The sequence below is a fragment of the Saccopteryx bilineata genome, chromosome X (genome assembly GCF_036850765.1).
Source record: "Saccopteryx bilineata isolate mSacBil1 chromosome X, mSacBil1_pri_phased_curated, whole genome shotgun sequence".
Classification (NCBI taxonomy): domain Eukaryota; kingdom Metazoa; phylum Chordata; class Mammalia; order Chiroptera; family Emballonuridae; genus Saccopteryx; species Saccopteryx bilineata.
Genome location: NC_089502.1, coordinates 107,205,254 through 107,218,936, shown reverse-complemented (window position 1 = coordinate 107,218,936; position 13,683 = coordinate 107,205,254). Strand labels below are relative to the sequence as shown.

The following is a 13,683-nucleotide window of genomic DNA, read 5'->3' as shown; positions in this document are numbered from 1 at the left end:
GCAATCTTAAAAAAGAAGAATAAAGTGGGAGGTATCACACTTCCTGATATCAAGTTATACTACAAGGCCGTTGTACTCAAAATAGCCTGGTACTGGCACAAGAACAGGCATACAGATCAATAGAACAGAACTGAGAACCCAGAAATAAACTCACAGTTCTATGGACAACTGATATTTGACAAAGGAGGTAAGGAAATACAATGGAGTAAAGACAGCCTCTTTAACAAATGGTGTTGGGAAAATTGTACAGCTACCTGAAAAAAAAATGAAACTAGATCACCAGCTTACACCATTCAGAAAAATTAACTCGGCCCTGGCTGGTTGGCGCAGTGGTAGAGCATCGGCCTGGCGTGCAGAAGTCCCGGGTTCAATTCCCAGCCAGGGTACACAGGAAAAGCGCCCATCTGCTTCTCCACCCCTCCCCCTGTCCTTCCTCTCTGTCTCTCTCTTCTCCTCCCGCAGCTGAGGCTCCATTGGAGCAAAGATGGCCCGGGCGCTGGGGATAGCTCCTTGGCCTCTGCCCCAGGCACTAGAGTGGCGCTGGTTTCAACAGATCGATGCCCAAGAGGGGCAGAGCATCGCACCCTGGTGGGCAGAGCGTCGCCCTCTGGTGTGCGTGCCGGGTGGATCCCGGTCGGATGCATGCGGGAGACTGTCTGATTGTCTCTCCCTGTTTCCAGCTTCAGAAAAATACAAAAAAACCCAAAACAAAACAAAACAAAACAAAAAAACTAAAAATGGATAAAAGACTTAAATGTAGGCCATGAAACCATAAGTATCTTAGAAGAAAACATAGGCAGTAAGCTATCCGACATCTCTCAGAACAATATATTTGCTGATTTATCTACACAGGGAAGTGAAATAAAAGATAGGATAAACAAATGGGACTATATCAAACTAAAAAGCTTTTGCACAGCTAAAGACAACAAGAACAGAATAAAAAGACAAACTACACAACGGGAGAACATATTTGACAATACGTCTGATAAGGGGTTAATAACCAAAATTTATAAAGAACTTGTAAATCTCAACACCAGGAACACAAACAATCCAATCCAAAAATGGGCAAAAGAGATGAATAGACACTTCTTCAATTAGGACATACAGATGGCCAATAGGCATATGAAAAAATGCTCAACATCACTAATCATTAGAGAAAAGCAAATTAAAACCACAATGAGATATCACCTCACACCAGCCAGAATGGCGCTCATCAACAAAACAACACAGAGTAAGTGCTGGCGAGGACGTGGAGAAAAGGGATCCGTCCTGCACTGCTGGTGGGAATGCAGACTGGTGCAGCCACTGTGGAAAACAGTATGGAGATTCCTCAAAAAACTGAAAATCGAACTGCCTTTTGACCCAGCTATCCCACTTTTAGGAACATACCCCAAGGACACCATAGGACGGCTCCAAAACGAGAAATGCACCCCCATGTTTGTGGCAGCATTGTTCACAATAGCAAAGATCTGGAAATAGCCCAAGTGTCCGTCAGAGGATGAGTGGATTAAAAAGTGTTGGTACATATATACTATGGAATACTACTCAGCCAGAAGAAATGATGACATCGGATCATTTACAATAACATGGATGGACCTTGATAACATTATACGGAGTGAAATAAGTAAATCAGAAAAAAACTAAGAACTATATGAATCCATACATAGAAGGGACATAAAAATGAGACTCAGAGACATGAACAAGAATGTGATGGCAACAGAGGTGGGGGATGGAGGGAGGAGGGATGGGGAGAAGAAGGAGAGAGGGGTTGGTGGAGGGGAGGGGCACAAGAAAACCAGATAGAAGGTGACAGAAGACAATTTAACTTTGGGGAGGGTTACACAGCACAATCAAATGTCAAAATAATCTAGAGATATTTTCTTTCAACATATGTACCCTGATTTATCACTGTCACTGCATTAAATTTAATAAATAAATTAAAAAAAAAACTTTCAACTGATTGGGCGAGGCCCACCCAATGTGGAAGGCAGTCTGTTTACTCAGATTCTACTGATTTAAATGTTACTTTAAAAAGCACCTTTGCAGAAACATCCAGACTGGTGTTTGATCAAATATTTGGGTACTATGACCCAGTCAAGTTGTCACACATAAAATTAGCCACCCCAGAGACTGTGATGTAATTATTTGGGGTGTATTCTGGGCCTCAGGTTTTTAAAGGTCCCCTGGGTTTCTAAGGCACAGGAAAATGTAAAAACTGTGTTCAAGGAGCACAAATTTTCTGAAGCATCAACAGCAGCATTGGTTCGGAGAATGTCTATTGTTCACTGCAAACCAATGTGAGGACGTGAGACATTGTCCCAAGAAGCCAGGTTTCCCAGACCTTTACAATCCCACAACAGGCCATGGAAGAAAGTCACAGGACTGGAGATGCATGGCCCCGAGATTGTGTAACACCCCTGCCACTGGAGAGAGCCTACCCTCAGAGCTACCTGAGGGACTCCAAACTTCAGGCTTTTAGAGGATACAAACTCAGATGGGAAGTTAAGGCTGCTACCACCACACATTTCTGCACTCCGCAAGAGGACAGCATCGGCTCAAATGTGCCTCCAAAATATCTCCTCTGACAAAAGCCTTAGATCATATAGGCTAAACAATGCCACTGTGGGCCTTCCAAAGGGACATTTCTTGCAACGGAGCTGACTTCCTGGGCACATGCCCTGGCACCACAGTGCCCTGCAAAGATGAAACTGAAGACAATTTTTCTTTTCTGTCCACCAACCTGCCCTCAGAGTCCCTGGGACTTCTACTACACCAGTGACACAGCACAAGATCTTATGAAGTGGTGATGTCCTAAGAACCTTATTTGATTTGGGCTAGCTTCATAGGCCCTCAGGTTAACTAGTGATGCAAGGTCAATGCTCTGATGATGTGGTGGGCCCCATGACCTCTTTGTACTCTTTAAAGTGGGTAATGAGAAACTGATTCACTAACCTTTGAAGCCTTAAAGGCATTAAGCCCCTCATGGTGGATCATACACAATTGTTAAAAAAATAAACAAAAATAATAAAATAATAACATATTCTAATGAACAAAGAAATAAATGGAAGAAGAACTTAAAAAAATAATTCAAGATTTGTCAGAGAGCCAGATGCAGCCATCCAAAGAGCCACATCTGGCTTGTGAGCCATAGGTTCCAGACCCCTGGTGTACAGGGTGGGAGGAGGGATATAAAGAGGAATAAATATGGCTCTGGCTGGTTGTCTCAGCGGTAGAGCATCGGCCTGGCGTGCAGGGGACCCGAGTTCGATTCCCGTCCAGGGCACATAGGAGAAGCGCCCAATTAATTCTCCACCCCACCCCCCCGCCTCCTTCCTCTCTGTCTCTCTCTTCCCCTCCTGCAGCCAGGTCATTGGAGCAAGGATGGCCCGAGCACTGGGGATGGCTCCTTGGCCTCTGCCCCAGGCGCTAGAGTGGCTCTGGTCGTGGCAGAGCGACACCCCGGAGGGGCAGAGCATCGCCCCCTGGTGGGCAGAGCGTCGCCCCTGGTGGGCGTGCCGGGTGGATCCCGGTCGGGCGCATGCGGGAGTCTGTCTGACTGTCTCTCCCCGTTTCCAGCTTCAGAAAAATACAAAAAAAAAAAAAAAGACAAAAAAAAAGACAGGATAAACAAATGGGACTATATCAAACTAAAAAGCTTTTGCACAACTAAAGACAACAAGAGAATAAAAAGACAAACTACACAATGGGAGAACATATTTGACAATACGTCTGATAAGGGGTAAAGAACTTGTAAATCTCAACACCAGGAAGACAAACAATCCAATCCAAAAATGGGCAAAAGAGATGAATAGACACTTCTCCAAAGAGGACATACAGATGGCCAAAAGACATATGAAAAAATGCTCAACATCACCAATCATTAGAGAAATGCAAATTAAAACGACAATGAGATATCACCTCACACCAGCCAGAATGGCGCTCATCAACAAAACAACACAGAATAAGTGCTGGCGAGGACGTGGAGAAAAGGGAACCCTCCTGCACTGCTGGTGGGAATGCAGACAGACTGGTGCAGCCACTGTGGAAAACAGTATGGAGATTTCTCAAAAAACTGAAAATCGAACTGCCTTTCGACCCACCTATCCCACTTTTAGGAACATACCCCAAGGACACCATAGAACGGCTCCAAAACGAGAAATGCACCCCCATGTTTGTGGCAGCATTGTTCACAATACCAAAGATCTGGAAACAGCCCAAGTGTTCGTCAGAGGATGAGTGGATTAAAAAGTGTTGGTACATATATACTATGGAATACTACTCAGCCATAAGAAATGATGACATCGGATCATTTACAATAACATGGATGGACCTTGATAACATTATACGGAGTGAAGTAAGTAAATCAGAAAAAAACTAAGAACTATATGAATCCATACATAGAAGGGACATAAAAATGAGACTCAGAGACATGAACAAGAATGTGATGGCAACAGAGGTGGGGGATGGAGGGAGGAGGGATGGGGAGAAGAAGGAGAGAGGGGTTGGGGGAGGGGAGGGGCACAAGAAAACCAGATAGAAGGTGACAAGACAATTTAACTTTGGGGGAGGGTTCCACAGCACAATCAAATGTCAAAATAATCTAGAGATGTTTTCTTTCAACATATGTACCCTGATTTATCAATGTCACTGCATTAAATTTAATAAATGAATTAAAAAAAATACCCTTCAACTGATTGGGCGAGGCCCACCCAATGTAAAAGGCAGTCTGTTTACTCAGATTCTATTGATTTACATGTTACTTTAAAAAGCACCTTTGCAGAAACATCCAGACTGGTGTTTTATCAAATATTTGAGTACTATGACCCAGTCAGGTTGTCACACATAAAATTAACCACCCCAGAGACTGTGATGTAATAATTTGGGGTGTATTCTGGGCCTCAGGTTTCTAAAGGTCCCCTGGGTTTCTAAGGCACAGGAAAATGTAAAAACTGTATTCTAGGAGCACAAGTTTTCTGAAGCATCAACAGCAACATTGCTTCGGAGATGTTCTATTGTTAACTGCAAACCAATGTGAGGACCTGAGACATTGTCCCAAGAAGCCAGGTTTCCCAGACCTTTACAATCCCACAACAGGCCATGGAAGAAAGTCACAGGACTGGAGATGCATGGCCCCGAGATTGTGTAACATCCCTGCCACTGGAGAGAGCCAACCCTCAGAGCAACCTGAGGCACTCCGAACTTCAGGCTCTTAGAGGATAAAAACTCACTTAAGGTTGCTGCCACCACACATTTCTGCACTCAGCAAGAGCACAGCATCGGCTCAAATGTGCCTCCAAAAGGTCTCCTCTGACAAAAGCCTTAGATCATATAGGCTAAACAATGCCACTGTGGGCCTTCCAAAGGGACATTTCTTGCAACGGAGCTGACTTCCTGGGCACATGCCCTGGCACCACAGTGCCCTGCAAAGATGAAACTGAAGACGATTTTTCTTTTCTGTCCACCAACCTGCCCTCAGAGTCCCTGGGACTTCTACTACACCAGTGACACAGCACAAGATCTTATGAAGTGGTGATGTCCTAAGAACCTTATTTGATTTGGGCTAGCTTCATAGGCCCTCAGGTTAACTAGTGATGCAAGGTCAATGCTCTGATGATGTGGTGGGCCCCATGACCTCTTTGTACTCTTTAAAGTGGGAAATGAGAAACTGATTCACTAACCTTTGAAGCCCTAAAGGCATTAAGCCCCTCATGGTGGATTATACACAATTGTTAAAAATAAATAAATAAAAATAATAAAATAATAACAGAATCTAATAAAACAAAGAAATAAATAGAAGAAGAACTTAAAAAAATTATTAAAGATTTGTCTGAGAGCCAGATGCAGCCATCCAAAGAGCCACATCTGGCTTGTGAGCCATAGGTTCCCGACCCCTGGTGTACAGGGTGGGAGAAGGGATATAAAGAGGAATAAATATGGCCCTGGGCGGTTGGCTCAGCGGTAGAGCATCGGCCTGGCGTGCGGGGGACCCGGGTTTGATTCCTGGCCAGGGCACATAGGAGAAGCGCCCATTTACTTCTCCACCCCCCGCCCGCCTCCTTCCTCTCTGTCTCTCTCTTCCCCTTCCGCAGCGAGGCTCCATTGGAGCAAGGATGGCCCAGGTGCTGGGGATGGCTCCTTGGCCTCTGCCCCAGGCGCTAGAGTGGCTCTGGTCGTGGCAGAGCGACGCCCCGGAGGGGCAGAGCATCGCCCCCTGGTGGGCAGAGCGTCGCCCCTGGTGGGCGTGCCGGGTGGATCCCGGTCGGGCGCATGCGGGAGTCTGTCTGACTGTCTCTCCCCATTTCCAGCTTCAGAAAAATAGGAAAAAAAAAAAAGACAAAAAAAAAGACAGGATAAACAAATGGGACTATATCAAACTAAAAAGGTTTTGCACAACTAAAGACAACAAGAAGAGAATAAAAAGACAAACTACACAATGGGAGAACATATTTGACAATACGTCTGATAAGGGGTTAATAACCAAAATTTATAAAGAACTTGTAAATCTCAACACCAGGAAGAGAAACAATCCAATCCAAAAATGGGCAAAAGAGATGAATAGACACTTCTCCAAAGAGGACATACAGATGGCCAAAAGGCATATGAAAAAATGCTCAACATCACCAATCATTAGAGAAATGCAAATTAAAACGACAATGAGATATCACCTCACACCAGCCAGAATGGCGCTCATCAACAAAACAACACAGAATAAGTGCTGGCGAGGACGTGGAGAAAAGGGAACCCTCCTGCAGTGCTGGTGGGAATGCAGACAGACTGGTGCAGCCACTGTGGAAAACAGTATGGAGATTTCTCAAAAAACTGAAAATCGAACTGCCTTTTGACCCAGCTATCCCACTTTTAAGAACATACCCCAAGGACACCATAGAACGGCTCCAAAACGAGAAATGCACCCCCATGTTTGTGGCAGCATTGTTCACAATACCAAAGATCTGGAAACAGCCCAAGTGTCTGTCTGAAGACGAGTGGATTAAAAAGTTTTGGTACATATATACTATGGAATACTACTCAGCCATAAGAAATGATGACATCGGATCATTTACAATAACATGGATGGACCTTGATAACATTATACGGAGTGAAATAAGTAAATCAGAAAAAAACTAAGAACTATATGAATCCATACATAGAAGGGACATAAAAATGAGACTCAGAGACATGAACAAGAATGTGATGGCAACAGGGGTGGGAATGGGGGGAGGGAGGATGGGGCGAAGAAGGAGAGAGGGGTTGGGGGAGGGGAGGGGCTCAAGAAAACCAGATAGAAGATGACAGAAGACAATTTAACTTTAGGGGAGGGTTCCACAGCACAATCAAATGTCAAAATAATCTAGAGATGTTTTCTTTCAACATATGTACCCTGATTTATCAATGTCACTGCATTAAATTTAATAAATAAATTTTAAAAAAAACCCTTCAACTGATTGGGCGAGGCCCACCCAATGTGGAAGGCAGTCTGTTTACTCAGATTCTACTGATTTAAATGTTACTTTAAAAAGCACCTTTGCAGAAACATCCAGACTGGTGTTTGATCAAATATTTGGGTACTATGACCCAGTCAAGTTGTCACACATAAAATTAGCCACCCCAGAGACTGTGATGTAATTATTTGGGGTGTATTCTGGGCCTCAGGTTTCTAAAGGTCCCCTGGGTCTAAGGCACAGGAAAATGTAAAAACTCTGTTCTAGGAGCACAAATTTTCTGAAGCATCAACAGCAGCATTCGTTCGGAGATGTTCTATTGTTCACTGCAAACCAATGTGAGGACCTGAGACATTGTCCCAAGAAGCCAGGTTTCCCAGACCTTTACAATCCCACAACAGGCCATGGAAGAAAGTCACAGGACTGGAGATGCATGGCCCCGAGATTGTGTAACATCCCTGCCACTGGAGAGAGCCAACCCTCAGAGCAACCTGAGGCACTCCGAACTTCAGGCTCTTAGAGGATAAAAACTCACTTAAGGTTGCTGCCACCACACATTTCTGCACTCAGCAAGAGCACAGCATCGGCTCAAATGTGCCTCCAAAAGGTCTCCTCTGACAAAAGCCTTAGATCATATAGGCTAAACAATGCCACTGTGGGCCTTCCAAAGGGACATTTCTTGCAACGGAGCTGACTTCCTGGGCACATGCCCTGGCACCACAGTGCCCTGCAAAGATGAAACTGAAGACGATTTTTCTTTTCTGTCCACCAACCTGCCCTCAGAGTCCCTGGGACTTCTACTACACCAGTGACACAGCACAAGATCTTATGAAGTGGTGATGTCCTAAGAACCTTATTTGATTTGGGCTAGCTTCATAGGCCCTCAGGTTAACTAGTGATGCAAGGTCAATGCTCTGATGATGTGGTGGGCCCCATGACCTCTTTTTACTCTTTAAAGTGGGGAATGAGAAACTGATTCACTAACCTTTGAAGCCCTAAAGGCATTAAGCCCCTCATGGTGGATCATACACAATTGTTAAAAAATAAATAAAAATAATAAAATAATAACAGAATCTAATAAAACAAAGAAATAAATGGAAGAAGAACTTAAAAAAATTATTAAAGATTTGTCTGAGAGCCAGATGCAGCCATCCAAAGAGCCACATCTGGCTTGTGAGCCATAGGTTCCCGACCCCTGGTGTAGAAGGTGGGAGGAGGGATATAAATAGAAATAAATATGGCCCTGGCAGGTTGGCTCAGCGGTAGACCATCGGCCTGGGGTGCGGGGGACCTAGGTTCGATTCCTGGCCAGGGCACATAGGAGAAGCGCCCATTTGCTTCTCCACCCCCCCCCCCCGCCTCCTTTCTCTCTGTGTCTCTCTTCCCCTCCTGCAGTGAGGCTCCATTGAAGCAGGGATGGCCTGGGCGCTGGGGATGGCTCCTTGGCCTCTGCCCCAGGCGCTTGTGTGGCTCTGGTCTCAGCAGAGCAACGCCGTGCAGGGGCAGAGCATCGCCCCCTGGTGGGCAGAGCGTAGCCCCTAGTGGGCGTGCCGGGTGCATCCCGGTCGGGCGCATGTGGGAGTCTGTCTGACTGTCTCTCCCCGTTTCCAGCTTCAGAAAAATACAAAAAAAAAATAAAAAGAGGAATAAATATAATGTGACAGAAAATAATTTGACTTTGTATGATGGGTATTTATTATAATCAATAGTTCAAATGCTATAGATATATTTCCCTAAATCCTATGTACTCTTAGTTATCAATGTCAACATGTTAAAGTTAATTTTCTAAATATAATTAAAAGAAGAATTTTTATAACTCAATAACAGACTACCTTATTAAAAGTGAGCAAGGAATTTAAACAATTTATGAAAAATTTACAGATGGTAAATAAGGACATGAAGATATGCTCAACATCATTAGTCATCCGGAAAATGCAAATTAAACCTATCATTACACACACATTAGTATAGCTGAAACTAAAAAGATTGACCATACCAAGCATTGGAAGGAATGTGGAGCAAGTGGAATTTACACAATGTTGTTAGAAGTGTAAAATAATGTAATGCTTTATAAAGAGTTATCAAAGTTAAAAATGTTATCTACCATACGATCCAGTAATTTTAATTCTACATATTTACCCAAAGCATATGGCCCTAGAGAGATATGTATATGAATTTTTATACCAAATTTATTTACAATAGCCCAAAACTTGAAATCACCCAAATGTCTTTCAGTGGGTTAATAGATGAAAAAAAAAAATACAGTACATCCATGTAAGTGAATACTTCAACAATAAAAAAAGCTAATTTTGCACACAATATGGGCCAATCTCAGAATAATTTTGCTGAGTGAAAGAAGCCATACAACCAAAAGGGTACAAACTGCATGATTCCATCTATAGAAAATTTTAGAAAATACAAATCAATTTATCCTGATGGAAAGCAGATCAGTGATTGCCTTCCAGGATAGGGGTGAGAAAGATTGACTGCATTGACTGAATGGAAAGAGACATAAGGGAACTTTGAGATGATGGAAATATTCTATATTTTGATTGGGGTGGTGGTAATTTGTGTGTTTACATTTGTCAAAAGTCGTTGGATACACATAGAATAAGTGCATCTTATTTTATGCAAATTATACTTTAATAAAATATACTAAAATAGAAAATTTCCAAAAGCAGACCAAAATAAATCAATAACTAAATAAAACCCTCAAAGAAGTGATTATGAAGAGGTTGCAGACATTGCAATGACAAAGGTAAGGGTATGAACATGGAAAAGGGGTACCTGAGAGATGGATTCAATGTTTATTTGATGCTTATTATCTGTCTAACACTGTTAGGTAATAGTTTTCCAAGTCCAACACATCAGCATCTCTCATCTCTTGAATCTATTTTCCCCTCTTTTGCTTCAGTCTACAGAAGGAAATAAAAGATATTTCAGACCTGACCTGTGGTGGCACAGTGGATAAGGCATCCACCTGGAATGCTGAGGTCACCGGTCCGAAACCCTGGGCTTGCCTGGTCAAGGCACATATGGGAGTTGATGTTTCCTGCTCCTATCCCCCCCTCCTTCTCTCTCTCTCTTTCTCTCCCTCTACCTCTCCCTTTCCCTCTCTTCCTTTTCTCTAAAAATGAATAACATCTAAAAAAAATAAAAAAGATATTTCATGTTACAGCTTCTCTGATCTGTCATTTCTACTAGTAATATTAAGGTCTGAGAAGCCATGGGCATAATTCAAAATTTTAGGTAAATTTTTCTTTCCCTGACAGTGGATACAACAGAGAAAATAGTGTTTATTGTTGCTGTTTTGTGATGTCATGGAGTGAAGAGGTATGGGAAAAGGCAACAAACCTTAGTAGCTACATTTCTTTTGTAACAGAAGTCATACTAAGGATGCAATCAGAACTGGCATTAGTTGTGTGGAAACATGATTAGGGTGGGAAGCAGGAAGAAAAATAAACTCATGATAGAGCAGGAAGGGTGGGTCACCTTTGGCTAAAGGAAAGGCAAAACAGTGAGGTATGGAGGAAACGCAGTAAAGTTTTACAGGAAAAGTGTAGTGTTTTTTTTTTTCTGTTTACAATGTGCTGATTTAAAGTGCCATCACATAAAATGTTAGAACATAAATTTCCTAGCCTGATTGATGAAGTATTTACCTCTTAAGTGTCTTTAGTTGGCAAATATAGGATGTGGTCAGTTACCAAAACAAGTTATTTCTCCTTATGTTTGTGATCTAAGTTTCTAAACATAAAAAATAGTAATAGCCACAATATCTGACATTTATTATGTTAACTATGTTACCAAATACTGTGTTTTACATATTTGTGTTGTTTATTCCTCACATTGAAGATGATCCTGTGAGGTAGATTATTATTACTCGTGCTTTACAGATGAGGAAATTGAGACCCAGAGGAACTGACTTATTCAAGCACACTCATCTAGACAAGAGTTGATAAATATGTGCTTTTTTCATGTAGCAGATCCAGTACTATCTACTCTAAAATCCATACCCTTTAACACCACTTTCTCACATGTAATAGTTTTCTTTTTATTATTTTAAATTAAACTTATTGGGGTGACATTCGTTAATAAAATTATGTAAGTTTCAGGTATACAATTCTATAATACATTATCTGTATATTGTATAATGTGTTCACCAGCTCAAGTCTCCTTCCATCACCATTTATCCTCCCTTTACCCTCTTCTACTTCCCTCCATCGCCATTTCCCTCTGGCAATCACCACACTGTTGTCTGTGTCAATAAGTTTTTTTTTTCTTTGCTTAATCACGTCACCTTTTTCACCCAGCCCCCAACCCTCTTCTCCTCTAACAATGGTCATAATAGTTTTGTTAGATTTAAAAAAAATTAATCAGTTGTTATAATACTTCTAGGAGAGTTTGAAATGGTCTGAACATTCAAAGTACAGTATCATCTCTTTCTTCTTTTCCACATAGACAAAATGTTTTTGACAAAATATTATATTCAGATATTTGGCCCAAATGTTAGATGCTATAATGTTATGTATAAACCTACTAAAATTTAATTTAAGAGTGTTTGGTAGAAAACACAAAAACTTTATTTGACCATGAACAACAAACCAGTAAGATAAATTTTGCATTGCATTTAAAATAAAATAAAATGTGTGATAGAAAATCTTTTGTTTTAGTGCCTGGATGTAAATTTTGACCAAATCATACAGAGCTGAAAGGCAATGTTTCACTGACTATATGGAACACATAGGTAGTGTAATATAAATTCTTAATTATGATAGGAAAGTGCTTAATCTTTTATAGGAATCCCATCAGGGCATGGGGGAAAAGTTACGGTAGGGTTTTGAACCCTTTGAGTGGTGGATTTTTCATGCTCCCTGACCTCCGGGAGTATTTTTTCCAAAAAAATGAAATTAGTTCCAGTTCCAGTTTTATTAAATTAAAATCTTTTTTGTTTGATAACCAATTTATGGAAACAAGAAAAACATACATTTGCCTTTTTTAAATGTTGCCTTACACATTTTTAAAATAAATCAATCATACTCTGGATGGTAAGGAGGCACGAGGATGTACATGAATGTTCATACTACTCAAAGGGTTAAGATACAGCCATAAGTAACTGGGGAAATTACAAACTCATTTAATCTTTAGAATGATACCATATTATCTATAAATGAGGTAACCATTGGCAGAGCAATGATTTTAAAAGTTACTCATTAACATTTTTCATTCCTCTCAATTTCTGTGCTTCCTTCCACTATCTTGTATTAAAATTCTAGAGATATATGGAACACATCTTAAAGCAAAACAAAACAAAAACCTGGACCAGATGATGCTCAAGATTCTTCCAGAAGATCTTTAATTTTTATCAATGTCATTAGATAAGCTTACATATAGAGAATTGCATCTGATGAAATTCTAGAAAAATTTTGTAAAAGGCTTGCCAAATTGAAAACAACTGAATAAGATTAAATATTGTTTTTATAGGATCAGAATCCTAACTCTGTCATTCACTAGCTATTTGACCTTAGACAATGTTACTTTGTTACTTTTTGTTTTAGTTTCTTATCCATAAAATATGGTTAATAATAAACCACTTAGCACATTGTCTACTATATAGTAAATAATAAATGATTAGTTATTTTATGTGAAAGTTTTTCCTTAATTCAACATTTTCTCATCCAATGTATGATTTTCTAACTTCTCTTGTCCAGATTACTACCCAAATATGGGAAGTCTATGACAATAAACACACAGATCAATGCCAATCACTGTGATTAGATGGAATAAACAGTTTAGACAAAATAAATACTTTAGTTACTGTATGAAAATACATTATCTCTGGTTTGGAATTGGTGGATATAAAAGGCCAGTTAGATAATTAAGGTTTATTTATATCATGTCTGAACCGTAACATGTTTTGACAGAATACAAAGACAGGAGAAGTGGGTCTTATGCAAAGACTTATTGGATTACTTTGCGATGCAAAAATCCAAGGGTCTCTCATAATTTTGAAAATGCAGGTTGATTATGTCCTTGGTGTATATGTTTCCAGTTGTTAAATATTTTAAAATTATTGTAAAACTATTTGGCCAATGGAAGTTTAAGGTAATATTTGGTAAGCATACCTTATTTTATGTTTTTGTATGTCATCAAGAGGCTATATAGTTTCAGAGGCAAGTTGCTTAAACTTTATTGCCTTAGCTTACTTATCTAAAATCGATGAGTACGACATTACTACAATGATGAG

At 40.8% G+C, this 13,683-nt stretch overlaps 1 protein-coding gene across 2 annotated transcripts in view; it reads right to left on the bottom strand.

Moving 5' to 3' along the window:
* CLIC2 (chloride intracellular channel 2) overlaps nucleotides 1-13,683 on the bottom strand; it is a 136,870-nt gene that overhangs the window by 42,772 nt on the left and 80,415 nt on the right. The gene's annotated exons all lie outside the window — the stretch shown is intronic.